Source organism: Pleurodeles waltl, chromosome 1_1 (assembly GCF_031143425.1).
Source record: "Pleurodeles waltl isolate 20211129_DDA chromosome 1_1, aPleWal1.hap1.20221129, whole genome shotgun sequence".
In the NCBI taxonomy this organism is placed as follows: Eukaryota; Metazoa; Chordata; class Amphibia; order Caudata; family Salamandridae; genus Pleurodeles; species Pleurodeles waltl.
This window is the reverse complement of record NC_090436.1, coordinates 941830270-941853061: the sequence shown is the minus strand read 5'-3', so window position 1 is coordinate 941853061 and position 22792 is coordinate 941830270. Positions and strand designations below refer to the sequence as shown.

General features: G+C 44.0%; 1 protein-coding gene across 8 annotated transcripts in view; it reads left to right on the top strand.

Moving 5' to 3' along the window:
* Nucleotides 1-22792, top strand: part of PDE5A (phosphodiesterase 5A) — a 639000-nt gene that overhangs the window by 398134 nt on the left and 218074 nt on the right. The window lies entirely within an intron of this gene.

The following is a 22792-nucleotide window of genomic DNA, read 5'->3' as shown; positions in this document are numbered from 1 at the left end:
AATAATGTTATGTGTGTAGATGACATAAATGAAAATATATATTTTTAAATATTATTTTCAGATTAGGTGTTTCAACAGTGTTTTTGATACCAAAAACTGGTCAGGAAAATATCATTTTGGCTTGAAATCCAATTGTTTGTTTTCATGTTGCATTACAGAATTAATAACAGTAGTTTCTAGAATGAGGCCTCCGAAAATGACTTGCTACGCTCCCGCCTCATACGTGTGCCTGTCACGAGTCATAGCAAACAGGAATAATAATCCCACGGTTCTCAGGCACGTATTTTTTCATTGGTGCATTGGCAGCGTGGCATAGAAGGAAAAGGGAAACTAGCATTTGCAGTGCAATGGGTGTAGCATGTGCTCAAGTTAGAGCTATTAGCGTTGTAAACTCCTAACCGGACTTTTCTTGCCACAGAAATTGAAAATGTAAAGTAAAACAGTTTGATATAAGCGAGTCGATTCACAGCGCCACAGCCGCCATTAGCATCAGTGTGAAGAGGCACACAAAAGGAAAAAGAAGTTCACTCGCATTCAAACTTATTTGCAAAAATGCAATTAGCCGTGTAACATGGGTGATGGCCAAGGCGGTAACAAAACCTCCCTAAGGAGGGACAAACGTAAACCGTTTACCAATGATAACAAAGGATTTTTGAAGGGCAAGCCCACGAACGAGTGGTAGTGATGGGTGTGCGGTGGGCGTTGTTAAAAGCCCAGACACATACCAACAGTCGAAAAAGCAGCACTTGCATACTCCTATGCTCGACCTAAAAAGGGACTTCAAGCTCAACTACATCTTGATGAAAGAATGGGCTGGACTGTGTAGCATGAAAGAGACTGACATTAGGAAAGAAACGTGAACAAAATGTTACACACAGTATGCAAGAGGAAGCAGACAGAAGCGTCCCATGATTGATTTTTGTTACGATTTGTATAGGACACAGCTGCCTCTTGTGTGGCCTTGTTGTATTCAAACTTGTCTGTTTAGGAGCCAGCCAGGGTCTGCATGTGTTTGCAAGTAAGTATGCAGATGTGGCGTAGCCTGTATGAAAAGAATTTGGGGCCCTTGTACTATTGGTTAGGTCGCAAAGCAGTTTGTATTTTTGCACCCCGACTCCTTTGCCTCCCTTTGCAGCACAAAGCAAGTACATGGAATCCCACTGATTGCCTGCGAATACATGGACAGCATACCTCTATCCCTGAATTCACAATCTCAAAATGCATTTCTTTTTCTAATTACAATCCCTGCCCCTAAAAAGCTCTTAATGTGCCAATGTGCACTTTTGTATGTCAGACCATTGGTGTCACGTGTGAGGTTTAGAGTAGTGCTCCCATGCTGCACTGCTGCATGGGCGAGTTTACATGTGATGGAGGGAAATAGAGTAGCAGATAAAAAAGAATGGCTTTTATAGTTTTGAAAGCGAGGTTTGTTTTATAAAGTGAAGTGATAACCTGAATCCTGAGAGTAAAACTGAAGGGGTAATGAGAGGACTTGGAGGAGTTGAGTGATGGATTGTGGAAGAATGATGCTGGTAGAAGGCACAAAGAAAGAGAGTGATTGAAAAGTGAGACCGAACAAGAGAAGAGAAAAAAGTAAATGAAAATAAAAAACACGTTTTTATGAGTGCCAATCTTCTGATACTAGAGTCTAAAGTAGAGGATTACCTAACAAAAGCCATAGTAAATTGTGTTCATAAACCCAGCCCTTTAAAGCTGATGTTGTGTGTTAAATTGTTTTCACAATGTATTTTCCCTGCATTTTACTAAGTCAAATGACCAAATAAATATGTCAATATATAGAGTTCACATACATGTTTTCTTTTTAAATTTTTAGCAAAAGGAGTTTAAATTGAGACCATCACAAGGAATCCATCTGGAAGCACATTTACCTAGAGGAAAAGAACATGGGAGAAATTTTCGAGAGCTGGCAGTGACATACATCTGAAAATAGTATAGAATACAAGCAGTGCATCTAAAAGGGCCTTTTTGGGAAAAGAAAATAAACTAAACAAATAACTACCCACCCCAAATTACTCCTTCATACCTGCACACTAAGGAAAGAAACAGAAGAAAAGACAATCCATTCTTTTCTTCAAAATATCACATTTATTCTCAGGCATGTGCAACACAGTTCTTATGATGGCAATGTTTCTCTGTAGAGGCCAAATTAGTCAGGTCTTCTGCCAATACTGTGCTTTTAGTTTGTATATTGGCTTCCAAAGTCAAAGGCTCTTTTTTGCTACAATTAATGCTCTGTAATTAAATCCCCAACAACTGTAAGGAGGAGAAGAACCATCATGGGAAAAAAGAATCAATGGGCCAGAACATTTATTGGAGACACTTCGGGTAGCTAGTCAATACTATAGCTTTACAGATTTATCCCCAGATTTGTATACCCGCTGAGCCGATACCCTCCAGCACTGTTGTGCCTCCTCTCAGGAGATCTGTCGCAATTTAGATTGTGCTATCGCCAATAAGCGACTTGTCTCATCTGGGTGCTGACCACCAAACCCGGTGTTCCAAAGTTAGGATTTGGGCCTCTAAGCCCGCCACATGTGCCTGCTAGCTGTTCCTTCCGTCGCACGTAGCCTTTGAGCTGTCCCCACAAAGTAGTTTTACTCGCCGCCCATAGCATTTCAGCCAAGGACACTGAGCCCACATTGGTCCGGAAGAAGGTAAGCAGTTCCTCCTCCTCCACAAAAGTGGCGCACTCGGAGTCCCACAGATGCCACCCGCTAAGTCTCCATATTGGATGTAGGGCACTCGGTTGGGCATACTCAGCCAGGATCCGAACAGACTGTAGCGACAAAAGGTCGTTGGCCAATAACCAGAGGAGGTCAGTTCTTAATTCTGTGTTGTGACCTGCTGACTGGTGCATGTAAGACAGTTGTAGAGGGTTCCGCAAACCCTAATGTTGAGCTGCTATACGCCCCTTAGTCCCCATGTACCTCCCCTGGGGGGTCTGCATGTACCTTGCTCACTGTCAGTGGAAGGGTTTTACGCAGAAGAATTGCGACCCACCCACCTCAGCCTCTGGCGAAGCTCACATGGAAGATTCAGTCAAATCCAAATCGACCCTAAAGGGTCACTGAGAGCCCAGGACGTGCGTCTCCTGGAGTAGGCCACTGATCGACCACAGGAGCCACTGCTCAGGCACCAGCAATGCTCCCCACTCAGGGAAGACAGGCTCAGATGTGGATTTCAGCACATTGTCCAGTCAGCTCTCTCCCAGTTTTGCCCTAGTTATATGGGATTGCTATGCATGTTGTGCAATCAGGTACCCGGGCCCACACCTAAATCAGTAGGCCCCCTACTTTATTGGATCTAAATTGTATCAGTCGGCCACATCTGCACTTCGGGGCCTGAGTGCATCACTGTTCTTTGCAGCAGGTCTGCACAGGTGCCAGCCAGAGCTCTATCTCCCGGCAGCTTCTGATCGGGTCCCCTGGTAGCCCACTGTGTCCATGTCTCCCCCGCTGGGACATCTACTGGGGGGCTCCTTCCACCATTGCAGCCTCCTGTATACAAGGGGGATTATGGGCCCTTAGCCGGGTAGGGTTGTAGCTGCAAGCCACACCATCACGTGGCCTCCGAGGCCAGTCGTTTATGGGAAGGGGGTCTCCGCCACCCCACCAAGTGCTGGGAGATCCTAGGTGTCTGCCCGGAGAGAGACAGGGTCTACCAGCCGTCCAAGACAAAAGCAGGGGCTGACGATCAGGGCAGGGTCCGGTAGGTTCCCTCAAGGGTCCAAGCACACACCCGCCTCACCGGGCCTGCCACCGGGGGGAGCACCGCTCATTGCCTTGGTCTCCAAGGTGTGCAGAGGTCCGTGGGACTACACCCACGCGAGGGCTGCTTCTGCTAGCTTCCTGAGGCCTATGATGTAATTCTTCGCGGCTGCCATAGAGCCATACGGGGCCTGTGCGGTGCAGGCCACGGGTCTCAGTATGTCATCGGCAATGTGAAGAGGGGGCACCCCAAGTAGAGCAATGGGTACAGGGCCACTGGAGGGGACTAGGACATCGCCATGTTTATCTCCTTTGCCATGCCTCCCCTGTCAATCTAATCTTTACATCAAGGATCTCAACGATGTCTTCTTAAAAAGTGAGTGCTATTGATTATCTCATGGGATCTTGTGTCTTGGATACACAGCATCAAAACAGTGTCAATTACAAATAGAAAAGATACTGACAGAGGCAATAAACCTGACTTTGGCAAGCTGGTGCGATGACTATTCCTTTCTGTTTTTTAATTGAAAAAAACATGCTACAAAAATTAATAGAAAACTAGGCCTGGGCAGAACTCGTGGAGTTACAAAAAAACTCTGCAAGGATCCACAGAATCCTATGAACAGGTGGAAATAGGCAAGTTGCAGTGCTTGCACTGTGATTTAGCACCGGGAGGACGTTCCACTCTGAAAAATCAGTGCAAATGGCACCATGTGGCATACCAGAGGTGAAGCTTCTCAAGCTGATGTTGCTGCTGCTCAGGTAGATTTTCTCCACAAGTGGCAGCATTCTAACCGCGAACGGTCGCGACCATTCTTTTGGAGAAATCTCATTGGGTGCCCTCCTAGTGACCGATAATCGCACCTGGGGATGCCAAATCATGCTGGCGCTCCCCAATTTATTATTCTTGAGCTGTGTGTGAGAAAATACTCCACCACGCGCAACACGGAGTGGCCAAAATTCCGCCAATTCCACGATAGAGCAGAATGTATCTCCCACCCCTAAAGTGAACCTTCCATCTAATACTGGTGGCCATATATTTGCAATAAAAAAATTAAATGTAATTTAAAACAAATTGTCATTGCATATCATTTTAATAAATCAACATAGTGCTCCCTATCTGGTGTACTTAGTACAAATAAATACACCTTTAGCTTTAATGCACATCACAGGAAAAGGTTGTTACTGCTTTGAATTACTACAACTAATAAGTATAATTTAAGTACACAACAATGACCAAAAAATCAAATAAGGCTGAAGAATGGAAAGAATGGAAAGAAAAAAAATCTCTGGCAAGGTATTGACTTAATTTCCTTTTTTGATGACTGTGCACATGTGATTAGGCAAAATGCCATCACAATGCAAGAACATCGATCTGTGACGTAGGCTAGCTCATTGACCCCTGCAGTATGCTTTGGTGGGCGGAAGAACAATATGAATGGCAGTCAGACAGACCAATGGATAAAAAAGGGCAGACGCAAAGCCTTTCTATGTTTGTATCTGTGTAAGCATTTTATATTTGTGAATATTTCTCATTGCCTGAGACTGGTGACACAGCTAAACTAAACCTAAAAATACGAAATAATTGTAACCCACAAAATTTTATACTGCTGTAATATAAAATCTAAACAAAGGCCTGACGATATATTTAAAGTTTATATTATGGATGAAGAACGTCTTTGTAAACACTTTAAGGATATACAACCATACATTACTGTCTCACATACGTTCAAGAATTGTGTGCGAAGCACCTGCCCTGACATCCATTTGCATATGACAATTTCATTGTGCTACTTGTAGAGTCATTATTTTACAAGTTCCCAGCAATGCTTTGACACTACAGATAAAGAATATGCACAGTTTACACTTGTAAAGAGATTACATGATGCTTAAAATGCAGTAGATGGAACCTTCTATGACTCCAATTGCAGTTGCAAATCATTAAAACATTGCACACGATGTATGGGATTCCCATTACACATTTACATTCCTTTGTGAGTCAGTAAGGATCACAAAAGGCACTTTGTAGGTTGGAAATACGTTATGACTTACAATTTTTGTTTAGTACATTGTAACTCTCTGGTGCTTGTAAAGCGTGCGATTTTGAGAATTGCAGGCTTTCCATCCTCAGTATGGAGGCTCCCTTTTGCTACTTGAACCTGTGAACTGGTGTGCGAGGAACCAGCCCTGAGATTTTGGAGACTTTTAGACTCAAGGTCGTGAAGTTGCAGAGCTTTTTGAAAAGTCAAGCTTAGAGAAAATGTAATTGCCTCATGATTGGTACAAGGTGATTTCTACTTGAAAATACACAATCTTTGCAGCTTCATCTTAATGTTTTTTCCTATTGCGAGCTATTCGGCATGCAATTTGAGAGTTAAGTGGGACCTCTCATCAGTTGTATCTGGTCATGTGGAGCTCTACTTTCTTTGTATAAAAGATAAAGCTGCTGTCTCACTTATTATTATTTGATTGTGACCCTGAGAAGCCTTACTTGCATGGAACATCTAGCATCACTTTTCTTGTGCCATTTAGCCACCATGAGTGCTCCTTATTTAAAATATGGTAGACCATGGCGCAGAGGGTAGGGGGCAATAGTGTCATTTTTTTTATGCTATTGATGTATTCTGCAGGAGTAGCGGCAAAAGTTTGACACTAATGTGGCGCAGAATGGCACTAACAGCTCTTAAATATACCCCTTAGTCTCTAGAAAAGGTAAAATTATTGACTGATACAAGCCACCAACTTTTGTATTCTCACAGTCCATCACGAGTCATCTGCAAAGGTTGCTGCGATCCCGGTTTACAGAATCCTGTGGACTAACAGTGGTTTAACACTTTACTATTGTTTTTGGTGGAACTTTTTTTTGGTCATTTTTATGCCCCTATAACCATATGCCTTCCATTTCCAGCCAGATCATGCTTTAAGTTTTTTTTTTCATGTTATGTGTTTTTGAAATGTAAATTATTTAGTTCATAACTTTTTGATGCTTTTTTACATGCACATGTGCACTTTATTACACGATTGCTCAGTAGCTAGACCCAGGCTATGAAGGGTAAACTAGGAATTCCTTATAGAAACCAGTTGACTCCTAAGAGTCAGATATTTTGTGCCTTGTGTGAACTCAGCCACAGCTCACATCAGGACTATGGACAGTCTGCTCCATAGCTCCGAAACTGAGGGGCATATTTACAAGAAACAGGCGCATCGACTCTGATGCGCCTGTTTTCTTGCGTCGCCCAGTGCCCCCTAACAACACCATGGTAGCGCTGTATTTACAAGTCCAGCAAAGCTCGGGGAGGCCCATAGGAAATAACCTAGCCCAATCGCTTATGGCTATGTGACCAATAGCCTACACCCCTTCTTTTTAAAAATAAGAGTAAAAATAGGGACACATTTCAGTGACTGCTCTCCAAACAGAGGCTTTTGACCCCGGCTGGCCTCCTCCTCGAACGAGGCCACTGAAATTGATATGTCGGAGGCACAGAATACACCAGACCGGCCAAAATAAAACCAGGACATAGATGCAATGGAAAACCGCATTTTTTTATCGTGAAACCGTTATCGTCTTCAGTCAGCCGGATGCTTGGTTGACCGAGTCAGAGATTCAAAGCAAAACTCTCGTGACCTCTTCAGCTCCTGCGGTTAAATAGATCATTCTCAATCTGTACTGTTGTTAAGAAAGTCAACAGTATGCAGATAATGCTGTGTTTTGCAGATGCCTTTCTGGAGATGGCTTGCAGGTGTGCCATTCTGTTAGAAATTGTTGTTGCTTCCAAAAGGTGGTATCTCTACATCCCCGCCCCTGTGTCAGACACAACACTCAACAACTGTGTCCAAACACGTGCATGAAATGAAAAACTCTGAATTATGAATATTTTCCTTATGAATTACTGTGAATTGGAAAGAGATAAAACTTTCTTAATTAGGTCAACGAAAAGCACTAATAAACAGAGTATTGCTGTGTATTCTGGGTAGAGGAGATGATGGGGCAGATTTGCAGCGCCACTTTTCTTGCGCCCCTTAGCGCCCACCTACCTCCACCATGTGTGCACTGTATTAAAAATATGGCTCATCATAGGGTAGAGGCAATGGCGTCCACATTTTTTACGCTATTGATGTACTGTTCAGGGTTAGAGCCAAAATTTTGGTGCTAACCCTGAACAGTACACAGGGGCCCATTGTAACCAATGGTATGCTCCCTTTTAATGCCTGCTCTGAGCAGGCGTTAAAAGTAGCCGCAAAAAAATGCGGTCTCCCTAACCGGTGAACGCCCCCTTTGCATACATTATGCCTGACACATGCATAATGTGGCGCAAAGGGCTATAAAGTAGCAATGCATGCATTGTGCCACTTTGTAAATATGGTGCAGCGATTTTTGAATAATAATGCCACATTAGCATAAAATAAATGATGCTGTTGTGGTGCTAGAGCTTCATATAGCTGGGCCCTTATTTCAAAGAGCTGATACAATGATGATGTTTGGCCCACATGGGCAAGATTCACAAGAAGTCACCGTCTGTCTTGTTATATAATGAATGCCCTGCTGGATCAGCAGATGATGGATGAACTTATGAACAAGCTAGCTGGTTTCTCTCTCGTTTTTATTCCCATTGTCCATGGTGGCCTCTGCCAATAGATCACTCTCCACGAGGCACATGGTCAGTGTAGAGAGCTCCTTTTAACCAAAACTTCATGCTCTCAGGCTTGACCATGTCCCCGGTAGTTGGCTCTCACAAACCCTAACAAGTTTTGTTATCCTTTAAGGGCTTGGTTTAGGGTTTGGTGGTAAATCAAAATCCTTCAATTTCTGGAGGAAACTCTAACTAATGAAGGCGTATAGGATTATAGTGAAGGCAATTCTGTGATTGTATTATGCTATTTAATTTTAGTGTCCTCTGGAAATTGGAGGATTTCTCAATATCCCCCTGTAAATTAGGCTCCTACATATTTCTTTCAAATGTTTCAACTTAAAAATACCTCCATACGCTTCTGAGGCGGCTATATATTATCAGTACAAAAGGGTAACCTAATTTGAATTGATGTAATCAAGGTGTTCTGGTGGCTTGAAAATAACACAATTTTCGAAGGCAAAAAGGTTTATTAATGTCATCAAGTGTAATCAGTTGTATACATAGTACTACGTTCATTGTTTACACAACTCTTGTTTCTGTCTCACTTGTCAGTTATCAGTGTGCCAGATTTCAAAGTGGAGTTCGGACTGATGACCAAATCCAAACTCGGCTGTGTTATGTTTTGCATGTTCCAGTGTCTCCATTGCCCAATGTCACAAATTCCTTGAACAGTGTCTGCGCTCTCCCTGGCAGTGTTTCTTTTTTCCGGAGTCAACATCTCTTTTCTCCCAGCATCAAAGTCTCCCTTTCCCAGTGATAGCGATCCATATCCCATTTGTAGTTTTCCCTGTGCCATTGTCAGTCTCCAATGTCACACTATTAGCATTTCCCTTTTCCATAATTGTAATTATACTTATCCTATACCAGACTCTCCAGCACCTTATTTCCATATTGTTCTTATTTTTCTCAGAACGTAAGTGGCATGTGTTGCTCACCAGAGACATGCGGGTGAGAAGAGGCTGATGCTGTAATTCATGTTTTGGCTGTTATAGCATATTGTGTTTAGTAAGCATACTTCCTCTGTCTAACAACATTTGTTTGCGGTTATGTGTTCTCCAGTTTCCCATAAAGGTTTCAGTTTTCTTTCTAGGGAGTATATTTCCGATGTTCGGGGCACCATGTTGAGCAGGTGTTCGCTTCATTCTCTTGGTCTGTTGGCTGCGAACGAGGTTAGATCATTTGTCAGATGCGTGCAGCATAAACAAGACAGCATCCTATCCTAAACTAGTGGTGTGTACTATGCCCACCATTAGGGCACAGTGGGCTGACCTATGGCAGGAGAGCGGTGTGCCCTTGTCCCAGACAATCCACAGATGCTACCTGCTTTGGCAGAGGAGCACGCTATTTCCTCATGCAAATAAGCAACCACTGAGAACCTGGAAAGTTTTTAGGAGAATTCATTGGCTGAAAGGAGCTAATGTGAATCTTGCCCCATGCCTTCCTTTGCTTACCTCGAGCACAGCTTCTATGGATAAGAGGCTGTGTGATCAGGGACAGTGGCATGCAAACAGTTCTGAACTTGTGCCAGTAGGTGCAAGTGGTGGACGCTGTACTAACGTTTCACAAACTGGGCTTAGGTTTCATTATTAGACTTTGCCCCAGAGCAGAAGAGAAAAGGGCAGTAATGGGAGAAAGAAGGAGGAAGACGAAGATATAAAGGGAGGAAGGAAGGGTAAGAATAAGATATGAAAACAATTTCAAAAAGTAAAATCAGGGAAGAGAAATAACTTGCAACAGTGCTATAAAGAAAAGAGAAGTGTAGGGTGTTGGAAGAAACAGACATGAGATGGAATTAAAAAATAGGTAGCCTTAGTGTTCCTCGACACAGTCAATCAGCAGCTCTAGCAGCGGGCTCCTAAGAAAAACATTGGAATTATAGGGAATGGATGTTATTCTTTGTGGTAGGAAGATGATGGGAAGATCTTGTGCAGTGAGATTCTGGGGTTTGTGGTTGCCTGTAAATCTGGGTACTTGGTGTGACTGTAAAGGACAATCGAGCTAAGGAGGTGAGAAGGGTTTCAGGCACTGAATACTTCCAGTGACTGATAGAGGTCACACAGGCTGTTGCCATGAGTTGGTATTCTCTTTGCTTGGTTGCCCAGGATAGATATCAGGGAAGGAGCCTATGAAATGGGTCAGTAGGGGTCTATAGAACCACTCACCTACCAGTCTCGAGGACACCTTGATATCAGGCAAAGATAGCAACCAGGTGTGGGAAGCAGGAACACCAGGTCACTTTCATATCCTAACCAATAGCAACTCTTTCCAACGCTCAGACAAGTCTGAAGTTTACTTCGAAGCAGAATCACACAGGATGGCCAATATAGGCAGTGTTTGTGCTCATGTAAAATGCTAGACTGTTTGTGATGGAACTTACAGCAAAATTAAGCACTGCCCTCCAAACACTTAAAACATACACTGTCCTGCAGAAACAAATGTTACCTTCGAACTCTGCCCGACTCTTGCTTCAAAATATAAGGTACACAGGCACAAATGGCTTTTTTAGAGCCTGAGAAGTAGGATAAAGAAGAAGAAGCTTCAATTCTCTTTCACGACCTAATATTACTTGCAAATAAAATAGTAAATCTAAACAAACATTGGCAAAACCAATAGGTATTGGCTCTGAAAAGTGCGTTTTTGCCAATCGCATGTGAACATATGCATGGCCGGCAGTCTTGCAGTGGGGTTTTCCTAAAGACGATCCAATACAAGGTGCCTACCAGAGCACCCTTAAGCATTTCAGTGCAAGTGTACACATGCAGTGTGATGCGTATGTGTGCATGCATATTGATGTATGGTACCATTTTCATTTTCAGTTACCCCCCTGCCATAGCAGATGGTCATGTTGGAATAGTGAATTAAGCATTTTAAAAAGTGAAAATCAAGTTCATGTAACATACAAAAAAGAAGGTGAGAGGCCTAGTAGCACTTTCCAGCTGCCAGGTCCTTATACAAAAAGAATAGAAAAGCTAAGATGGATAGCAGGATGGGAGGAGAATGAGGTTGGAGGCACGGCGGAATAGTGAAAAGTGGAAAGGGAGAGTGAAAAGAGATTACGAGGGTAGGAGGTAGAGAGAAAAGCAGGGGGAGAGAGCAGGGGAGCACCTGGAGTCCCAATGCTAAATAAAAAATGCAAAAATAGTCCTCTCAGGTTTGAAGTGAAAGGATACAACTCTTCCAATCAAAACACCAATACACAATGCAAACCCAATTGCTCCTCAGCGGGACCAACACATGATTAGGGTAGAAAGCCATCAAGTCAAGAGCAGGCAATAGTGATAGGCAGTACAGCCATCCAGTCATCTGCAGGGGCTCACCTAACGCCAACTCTGAGTATATGTTATGTACTGGAAATAATAGCTCTGCCAACAGACTGCTACAGCATGTGTAACCCAGACCTGAAAAGGTATACATTAGCTTATTTAAAACAAGTGTTTGTTCTAAAAATAAACCCACGCATTTAGGCTGAAGCAAGTTTTACCTTGTCTTCTATCAAACTATGGCTGCTCAACTTACTCACACATAAAATATTTGTAGGATTCTTTGAGAGGGGCTGTTTAATTTGTATACAGACCTTGCGTTTGTGCCTCGTTGTTAAGGTTGTAAAATGACTTGCATAGGAAAATGATGTTTTGTAATTTCTCTAGCATTTACTTCCTATTAACACTGTGCCTCAAGATTTCCCGAGTATCACTCTGCAACTTAACACATGTACAATCTGCCTTTTAGTGGTTGGAGAGCTCCTTTGGTCTGCCACATAATAAGCACCTTGCACTGCTGAGTGACTGCTCAGCCAACGACTCTGTACACACTGGGTGATGTACGCCGACTAGTGTTTTCAGAGTGTTCTGCACTACACAAAGGCTCTCAGATTTAAGCCTGATGAGTAGTCAGTACGCTGCTTACAATATATCCAGTGCTGAACATAGCTCAAACCTATGGTCTTGCAGTTCTGTAATTTGTGAACGACATTAATCAACAAAGAAAGTGTCACATAACGTCCATAGAGAAAAAAAGGTGAGGACATTATCAAATCTAGTTCCAGCACATGCACTTAGTCATTGTCCCCACAGCTTGCTGCACAGCTATCCAAGTTCATCGACCAGTCAGCAAGTCCCTTCAGGAGAGTCGGAGCATTTGTTTCAACAAATGCACCCAATGATAACGAAGACCTAAAATTAAAATTAAAAATATATATACTGATCCATGTGTTGGCAAATCAATTCAAATTTCAAATACACTTCCTTTTCAATAAATTTTAGGTAAGAAAGAGGCAATCAGCTTGACTGTGGGACACCATAAACCAGTAGAAACTTTGAGAAGGTGATAGAAAGAGTAGAGAAAGGGGTTGATAGGCAGATGGAGAAAGAGGAAGAGAGATGAAGTAGTGAGTAATAGTGGAATGAATGTAAAAGTGGTTGTATGGCTAAAAGGGATAAAGAGAGAGAGGGTGATGTGAAGGAACAAGGAAAGAGGGAAAGAGTAAAATTGAGATATAAGATAACTCTGTTGATTGTGCCCTAAACTAAAGTTTTTGAAGTTCCAGGTTTGGATCCCAGCATGCGCAACCACTAATAGAAACCAGAAACGTATGTAGACCTGTGATAGATGCTAATAACACCTGAAGTACCAAACATGAATTATACTTTTGGCATGCACCTCATAAAAAGACATTACAATTCTTATGATGAGGAACAGGAAGCAATCAATAAATACTAACTAGCTATCAGCACCGACAGTTTCACACCAACTGATTACCCTAACCTAGCATTGTTTATCACATTCCTCCGTGGCAAATGGAATGGGTCAGGCAGCGGCCCCTTCTTTTCACAATGAGTTGTGGTTGTATGATACGTTTGTCAGCGGAACTTCCTTCTCTCCATTTGTGAAGAGTATACATAATCCAATTCATGCAGCTTCTCAATGATCCAATATCAATGCAAAAAATCCTTCATCCTCTTGCAAAAATGAATTTGCTACTTTAGAGGTTTTCTCCAAATGCCCCACGTGGTCACTCCTTGTAAAGTGAAGACCCAGCAACTTAATACTGCATGAGGGATCAATGATCCATTTGAGAGTAACAGTAAAGCTTTCAGTGGATTGGATTTACAATGGCTTCCCACAGAAGATCAGGATGTGGTTGAGTGGAAGACATCGGTGAGAGTAAGCTCATCAACAGTCCCAGTCAAGATGGTCCCTCTCAGGTCAATCAGTTCTCAAAACATTTTTGACTTCTGTTGAGACTTCAGAAATTCCAAAACAGCAATGCAGTGCTAGTTGATGCATTGCAGAGCTGGCAGGCATTACTTCAGAAGCAGGGTGAAAGCCTCATGGCACAGCAACATTCAGAAGCAACAGCTTTCCCTTTCCACAGTTTGCTTCCCAATATGTTCTTTATTAACTTTGATTAAAGCTTTCACTTTAAGAGCACATACTCCTGTATTAACTGGTCCCATCCTCTTCTGAGAGCAATCAGTCCCATAATGAGAGCAATCACTATCCCCTTCGTCTCACCCTACAGGGCAGTCCAGATTCTTTTACCACTAGGACCTGTCTAATACTATCATTCACCTTGTTGATAGTCTAGTACTATCAACAAGGGGAATGTTAAATTGGATACATTAGCCAACAATGAAGGTGCCTGTAGCCACTTACACCAACGTTTAATTCCAACTTTAACTGCCTTTAATGACCTTGGCCTCCCACTATGCACCATTATGGACTTTTACACCAAATGTTTTAAGAATTTGAAGAATTTTTCCTTAGTTTCCTTCACCAAACTCGCTACCACGCATAGATCTCCACAACCAGCTAATCCGACCTGGCACAATATGGACTTTAGAGGAGCTAAGTCCTTCCTGATGAAAACCAATTGAAAGTGGTACTTCATCCAAAATACAGGCTGCCAGAGCAAAATACGACGTGACCCCTAAAAAAGGCAACAATAACGTGGGATGCATCGGTATGGTGAGACATTCTGTATACGTTTCAGACTGGGAACCAGGCAACTTTTAGGCATATGATCAGTCGCGGTGGTAAAACTAAAATGATAAGACCTGAGGCCAACAGTTTACCTCAGGGCTGCATCATTAATTTTCAGTTTCTTTGTACGAAGGGAAATGTTGCCAATTCAGCCCATTGAGTACTAGACGTAGAGGTGCTGTTTCACCGAACTAGATAACATTTCCCCCGGAGCTAGAGGGTAGGACCAGGCCTGGATAAGATCCCTAGGAATATATGTAAATCAAAGCCAGATATTTGGGCACCATATTTGAATCAAATTGCGAATACCATCTTGGAAGGTGCACCAGTTGCTACAACCTGGATAGAAGCAGAGATCATCCCTATTTTTAAGAAGGGCCTAAGATCTGACCCAGCCAATTATTGTCCAATAAGTATTATAGACACCACCCAAAATATTTTGCAAACAAATTCTGGACAATTTGATGTCCTGGGTGTACAATAATAAGATACTATCCCAGTTTCAGACTGGGTTACATTGTAAAACGAGCACAATGGAACAGGTATGAACAAGTTTTCAGATTCTAGCCATTAAGATGGAAAGTGGTGGATATAAAGAGGGGAAGCCCATATGTAGCATTCGTTGATTTAAAGGTTACCTTTGACATGCTTGCAAGAGCCAGGCTGTGGAGTATTTTAAGAGATGTTGGGCTGAAGTCATCCCTGCTGGACATCATAGTGTGCCTCCTCACAGATAATTCCGCACAAATTAGATGGGATGCTAATGGGAAAACAACTGATCGAACAACAGTCAATAAAGGGGTTGGGCAAAGCAGTGTCCTTGTCCCCATCTCATTCTTATTATTCATAAATAAGAGACCCCTCCCAACCCCCCCACCGCCTTGAGACCTTCACGGGTGAGTGGCTGCGCTTTACAAATACTGATTGATTGATTGATTGATAAATGGATGTGTAGATAATCTTATGAGTTGTGATAATGACTCCCGATTACTGGGAGGCACAAAAACCCCAGCTTTACTATTTGTTGACGACACCCTATTGGTTTTGAAAACTCCAAAGGGCATTGAGACTCTTCTTACCGGGTTCAAGCTATTTTGTACTAACCACAGCTTAGCCGTGAATGCTTATAAAACAAAATTCATGACGCTAAATCCTGATAGACATTTTAGAGAGGCCTTGTGACTGGAGGTAGTAAAACTGGAGAGGGTATTAGACTTTAATTACATGGACCTCTGCTTCTCAAGTAGTAATACTCGGGCCAGCCAAATAGCAAAGAGAGTGCTCCTCCTTAACCATAGGGTGGCAGCCACGTTAAGCTTTGCAAAGAACACCTCTTTTCACCCAGGATCTCCTCTGATGGAAATTTGGTTAGCCCAGGCCATGGCTGCTGCAGTATATGGTTCTAAACTTTGGGTTCATAGCAACGTAGAGCTAACTGGGGGTTTGCTAAGAATAAATTTGTGAAGGATGCACTGAAAGTTCTGCAAAGTACCTCATTAATTTTTTTTAAAAATAGAACTGGTCATGAAACCATTACCTGCTAACATTAGGCTTAAACCAATCTTGTACTGGTTAAGCTAATAGATGAGCTAGAACCATATAGGATAGGGCTCAATACCAGCTAACTGGGGGTTTGCTAAGAATAAATTTGTGAAGGATGCACTGAAAGTTCTGCAAAGTACCTCATTAATCTTTTTTAAAATAGATCTGGTCATGAAACCATTACCTGCTAACATTAGGCTTAAACCAATCTTGTACTGGTTACATATGTGGCTAATAGATGAGCTAGAACCATATAGGATAGGGCTCAATAATATAGGTGCAGTGACACTCCTGCGGCTGAAATATGTTAAACAGACTCTATCCAACCTGAGTTTGCCCGATTGTGGAAATGTCCTGCAGCCATTATTAACTCCTCTTCTAAACTGGTGAAGCAGATTTTTTGGGAAAATGAAAGGAGGTAAACAACTCAATCAATGCATCATTGTTTTTTGACTGATTATTATTTAGAAACAAAGCTTACACTGATTTTTGAGACCTTTCATGAAATTGATCCGCCATTCACTAGATCCCTCTACATAAGATTCAGGCTGGGGACATGACCCCTTGCAATGTTCACCAGTAAACGGAGGTGTTCTGTAGAGGGTGTCCTTTGCCAGGTGTGCTTGGAGAGAGATGAGTCAGAGGATCATTTCTTGTTCTTCTGTCTTGGGTACACCAGACAGGGCAGGCGTTGGATCGTGCCTCTTTGTCTTTCTTGAGAGTCCAACAGGATCAGCTGGCCCTAAGAATCTGTAGGTTCGACATCACACCATGCATATTTTTCTCTATCACGAAATATCTTTAATATATATGGTCTATTTGAACTAAGATTGTGATGCAATAGGCTTCTTATTCTGATTCAGCCTAGAAGTATTATAGGCCACTGGATTGTTTTACAGAACCGTGACATTTACGATGTAATTAGCATAGGCTAGTGTTACAGAACCTGTCAGAAGTCACTATTGCACTTTTCTTTCGCGGTTTATCTTGTGGGGGCCATTATTATTATTACTACCATGGCTACTACTTTTATTATTGCTATTGATTTCCAAATACCAAAACATTGTTGCACTATTTCCTAGTTGTCAACATACTAAATTACTTCTAAATTCGCTTGATGTCATATTTCAATGTGAATATCTTATGATTGTGTTTTTAGATCTGTTTTCAGTCTTAAAGTTTGTGACTAGGCTTCTTAAAATGTAAGAATAAATGAATTTTGTAACGCTTTTAATGAATATGCTGCTTTTATGGTCTCTAACTGAAATAAAGTATTTGAAATGATAACTGCTCTCTCAACGGCACTCACACTTTCATGATAAGCAAGATGCTGCCATCTTATTGTCCTCAATCACTTGACAATCCTTTTTGAACCTCCAGGGCTTGAGTCGGAAAACCTTTACATGCATAAACATGAATACAAAAAGGCGTAAAATCTGTATTTAAGGACTTAGGGGCATATTTATACACTATTTGCGTAATTCTTTTTGCCGCACATTTGGCACAAAACGAACTCCATACTTATATTTTGATGTTAGACCCATCTAACGTCAAAATATTGGAGTTTGCACCATTTTTTAGATGTGTGAACCTACCTTGCGTCAATGAGATGCAAGGTAGACGTTCCCATCTAAAAAATGGTGCTAACCCTATAGCCCCATAATTATCCCCCGTGCTAAAATGACACACGAGGGGGAGGAGGGGCTAAATCCTGGTGCAAAGCTTGCTTTGAACCATTATTTAACGCCTGGGTCTGACAAGGCATTAAGGGACCTGTGGACCCATTTTGATGGTTAAACACCATGAAATGGGTCCACAGGTGCCTTCCTCAAGCCCCAGGCACACCCCCACCCACACCAGAGGGACACCGGAGAATGGTGACCCCATCCCAAGTAAGTAGGGTAAGTATAGGTAAGTATTTTTTTTTAATTAAAGTGCCATCGGGGGCCTAACACTGGTCTCCTGACAGGAGTCATGTGGTATGGCTTGTTTTGCATCAGAAAATGATGCTAGGCTCGTTAGAGTAATCTTTTTTTACTCTAACCAGCCTACCGGCATCATTTTTTGGTGCAAAACCCCCTTCTCCCATACCACTAGCCCCACCCGGCTAATGTCTTTTTTTTGTTTTTTATGCTAGCCCACCCTTTGCACCGGCTTGCGCCATTCCATAAATATGGTGCCAGACTGGTGCTTAGGATTGGCGCAAGCCGGTGCAAAACTTTTTGGTGCAAAACTGCATTAGTGCCTGTTTTCTGGGCCTGCTCCGTGCTTCCCCCAGTTTCCAGGAGCCAGAACGGCCCCTGCCCAATTAAAGAAGTTTTATGAGGCAATGCGCCTCATTTTTGGGCAGGCCGACCCCGATACGGCACCTTTGGGACCAAGGGGTTCGGGCGGGGTCCTTTGGGTTCCGTGCAGGTGGCTCCAGCCACTGAGGTCCCCTACGGATCCGCTCTCGGATCTGCACCGGAGCTGGTCATACAATTGACACCTTCCCTGATGCCGGTTTGATTGTCGACGCTCCCGACGTTGGTGGTGCCCGCCATCGACCCGATCCTCATCCCCGTCGACTCGGAGTCGGACCGGTGTCGCCAGCTGCCGCCTTCTTATTCGATGAGGCCTATTCACCCCAGGTTGGATTGTGACCCTTTTTCTTATGGGTATGAATTTGAGGAAGGATTGGAGGGGTCCCTGGACCCTTTTGAATACCAGTATGACCCTATCTTGGACTGGGCACAGGAGATGGACGAGGCCAGTGGTCTGGATACCTCTCCAGATGCTGGCATGCTGTCTCCTCCTACCATGGCTACGGCGGAGGGAGCAACTTCTTCCATGGTGGTCAGTAGGGCGGCTGAGGTCCTCGGCCTTGAGCTGCCTACTGTTCAGGTCATGTCTCATCCCTTGACGGAGGTGTTTCAGCCAGGGGCTTCCACATCAAAGCTTCTTCTACCATTCAAGGAAGCCCTCAATGATGTCATTTTGGGTACTTGGTCCAGACCCAACACAGGGGCTCCTGTAAACAGGACTATTGAACACCGCCACTGGGCTGCTCCGAACGACCCTAAATTTCTGTCCCAGCACCCCACGCCTGAGAGCCTTGTCATCCAGGCATCCTCATCCTCAGGCGCATTCCCTTCCGCACCCCTGAATCGGGAATCAAAAAGGATAGAACAATTTGGGAAGAAGATGTTTTCTTCCTCCAGTCTCGCTCTGCGGTCAGTGATCACTGCATGCCTTTTGGGCCGCTATACGCACTCTCTGTGTGATACGGTCATGCACGTTCTGCCACAGATACCGTGCTATTGTCTCCCAAGCTGTCACCGATGGGAGAGATGTGGCAAAGTTCACAATCAGATGTGGGCTGGGCACGACCAACTCTCTAGGTAGATCGGTTGCGACGACAGTGGCCTTGAGGCACCCCGCCTGGTTGGGTACATCTGTTTTTTTGGGGATGTCCAACAGACTCTTATGGACATGCCCTTTGATGGCTCCTGTCTCTTTGGATACAAGGCGGACTCAGCTTTGGAGAGGTTCAAGGACTCCCGGCTCGGTCCCTCGGCCTTTCCACTGCCCCTCGCCCCCAAAAGCCCACCTTTTGCCCCTTTCGTGGCCATGGAAGGGGCTCCCTGTCGAGTTCCCAACCCAACCACCGTGCCACCCATGCTGTTCAGCCGCTTCATGGCCAGGGATGTGGAATCCCACGTGGATGTGGGACAGGGAACCAGAGGTCTGCTCAGTCCACCCCTGTCCTTGCTGCAGCCTCCAAACCCTCCTAGTCATTCCCCTCACTCCAGTCCAGTTGGTAGCAGGATTCGCCATCACCTGCCCCCTGGGAATCCATCACTACAGACAGGTGGGTTTTACAGATCGTTCGAAGGGGCTACTCCCTCCCCTTCGAATCTGCCCCACCAACCATGCCTCCATCATATTCCGGAGGATAGTTTGGCACTTCATCAGGAAGTTGCGGCTCTCTTGGCCAAGGAGTCATAGAGAGAGTCCCTGCACCAGAAGTAGGTTGTGGTTGTTATTCCTGCTACTTTCTGGTGCCCAAAAAAGACAAGGGCTTACGTCCTATCCTAACCCTTCGGGACCTCAATCTCTTCCTCAAGAAGGAGAAATTCAAAATGCTCACCCTGGCTCAGGTCCTGTCTGCCTTGGACCCAGGAGACTAGATGCTAGCATTGGACTTGCAGGATTCTTATTTCCATATTCCCATCCTGCCTGCCCACAGACATTACCTGCTGTTCGTGGTAGGTCATAAGCACTTTCAATTTACTGTGCTCCCCTTCAGCCTTACCAGCGCCCCTCGGGTGTTCACGAAAGTGATGGTGGTGGTTGCAGCTCATCTGCGCAGGTTGGGGGTTTCAGTCTTCCCCTACCTCGACGACTGGCTGTTGAAGGCGGGCACACACCAGAAAGTCGTCTCCCACCGTCAGACTATGGCGAACCTCCTGCACATGCTGTGGTTCACTATAAACATGCTGAAGTCACACCTGACCTCCTCTTAGACGCTCTCTTTCATCTGAGCTTTTCTGGACACATTGCAGTTTTGGGCCTATCCTTCCGAAAAGCGAGTCCAAAATATTCAGGCTATGATTCTAATCTTTCAGCCTCTTTCTTGGGTTTTGGTGAGACTGCTTCTGAGGCTGCTGGGCCTCATGGCCTCCTGCATCCTGCTAGTAACACATGCCAGATCGCATATGCCAGCTCTGCAGTGGGACTTGAAGTTCCAGTGAGCGCATTATCAGGGAAATCTCTCCGACATGGTCCAGATCTCGGAGGAGACTGTGAAAGACCTGCATTGGTGGCTTTCAAATCCGCATTGGGACAACGATCTATCCCTCTCCCAGCCAGATCTATCCATAGTGATGAATGCATCACTTCTGGGATGGGGCGGCCACATGGGAGGGACAGAGACCAGAGGCCTCTGGTCTCCGGCGGAGTGTGGGCTCCATATCAATCCTCTGGAGCTCCAGGCGATCAGGCTTGCGTTGAAAGTATTTCTTCCCTCTCTCAAAGGGAAAGTAGTGCAAGTGTTCACGGATAACACTACCTCAATGTGGCACTGCAACAAACAGGCGGAGTAGGGTCCTGGACCCTTTGTCAGGAGGTACTGTGCCTCTGGACATGGCTGGCACATCAAGACATTACCCTGATGGTTCAACATCTGGCAGGCTCTCTGAACGCCAGAGCAGACAAACTCAGCTGTCGATGCATAGCCGATCACGAATGCCGTCTCCATCCGGAGGTGGCGCAAGGTCTCTTTCAGCATTTGGGAGAGCCTTGTTTAGATATGTTCGCCTCCACAGAGAACGCTCAATGTCAGCTGTTTTGTGCGTTATAGTTTCCAAGTGGACACTCGCTCGGAGACGCTTTTCGTCTCGAGTGGAACTCCAGCCCCCTTTACGCCTTTCCACCTATACCACTTCTGCCCAGAGTTCTCAAGTAGATCAGGAACGACCGGGCCCAAGTTATCTTAGTGGCTTCGGACTGGGCACGGAGAGTATGGTATCCAGAGCTATTGAGCATGGCCATTGATCCTCCCCTCAGACTGCCTCTTCCGGAGGATCTTCTGTCGCAGCAGCAGGGGACAGTTCTCCACCCGAACCTGTCCAATCTCTGCCTTCATGTGTGGAGATTGAGTGGCGGCAGTTGATGGCTTTTGACCTTCCATCCGAATGCTGTTACATAATCTTAACAGCCAGGCGTCCCTCCACCAAAACGGTATACGCCTGTCGTTGGCATGAATTTGTGGCCTGATGTACTAACAAATCTGTTGACCCCCTCTCTGCTCCTCTTTCTGAGGTTCTTTTGTTCATTCTTTCTTTAGCCCAGCTGGGCTCTGCTTTGGGCACACTTAAAGGTTATTTATCGGCTATTTCAGCCTTTCTTAGGTTGCCTGATCAGCCTTCACTCTTTAAGTCTCCTATTGTCAGTTGATTTCTTAAGGGTCTCACCCATTTGTTTTGTTAGAGTCACCAGATCCTCGGGGTCTGTGCACGTTCCCAACACTTCCACCACAAGACAGCTCCAATACTCTGATTAGATTTATCACAGAGTCTAAGAGAGTCCAAGTGGGGAAAAGGGGATTAGGACGGGAACAGCTGGGAAGGAGACCTGTAGGAAGCAAAAGGTTAAAACACAACATCAAAATTACATCTCATGAATTCAGTACCATGCTACAACTCTAAGCTTCGTCTTTTTTCCCAAAAACATGAACAACCCTAGAATAGTCCTAAAACTGACTAGGCTTTAGATGACCGAATACCTGAGGAGGAAACAGGAAAAGTTAAATAGGACTTTCAGATTTGAATACTTTCTTTAGCATGAGAATCAGGAAAGACTCTGAGCAATTTCTAAACAACCATATGAATCTCCTTTTAAGAATACATATCAGTAACACACAGCATTACATCTAGAACTCTGGTATTGTTGTGTTCTTCTCAGAAAAAACATTGGGAAGTGAATTGCACACATTGCAGATTTTTATATGAGTATTAAACACCATAAAGGAATGTGCACCATGAAATCACACAACGTAGATTCAAGGAATAAATCACGCAACGTGTCAACTTGAAATGCTACCAAGAAAATGTCTTAGAATAGTAGCGCACAGTAATTTACATTATTTATACACGAGGAAAGAATTGTGCGTCTTGCCGATTCAAATGCCACCATACAAATGCCAAGAAAAGGTAGCGCACAATGAACAACATGAAAAGCACTCAGGGAAAGAATTGCGTGTCTTGTCGATTCAAATGCCACCATGCAAATGCCAAGAAATGGTAGCGCACAATGAATAACATGAAAAAACAGTCAAGGAAAGAATTGCGCGTGTTGCCGATTCGAATGCCACCATGTAAATGCCAGAAAATGGTAGCGCACAATGAACAGCATGAATTACACACGAGA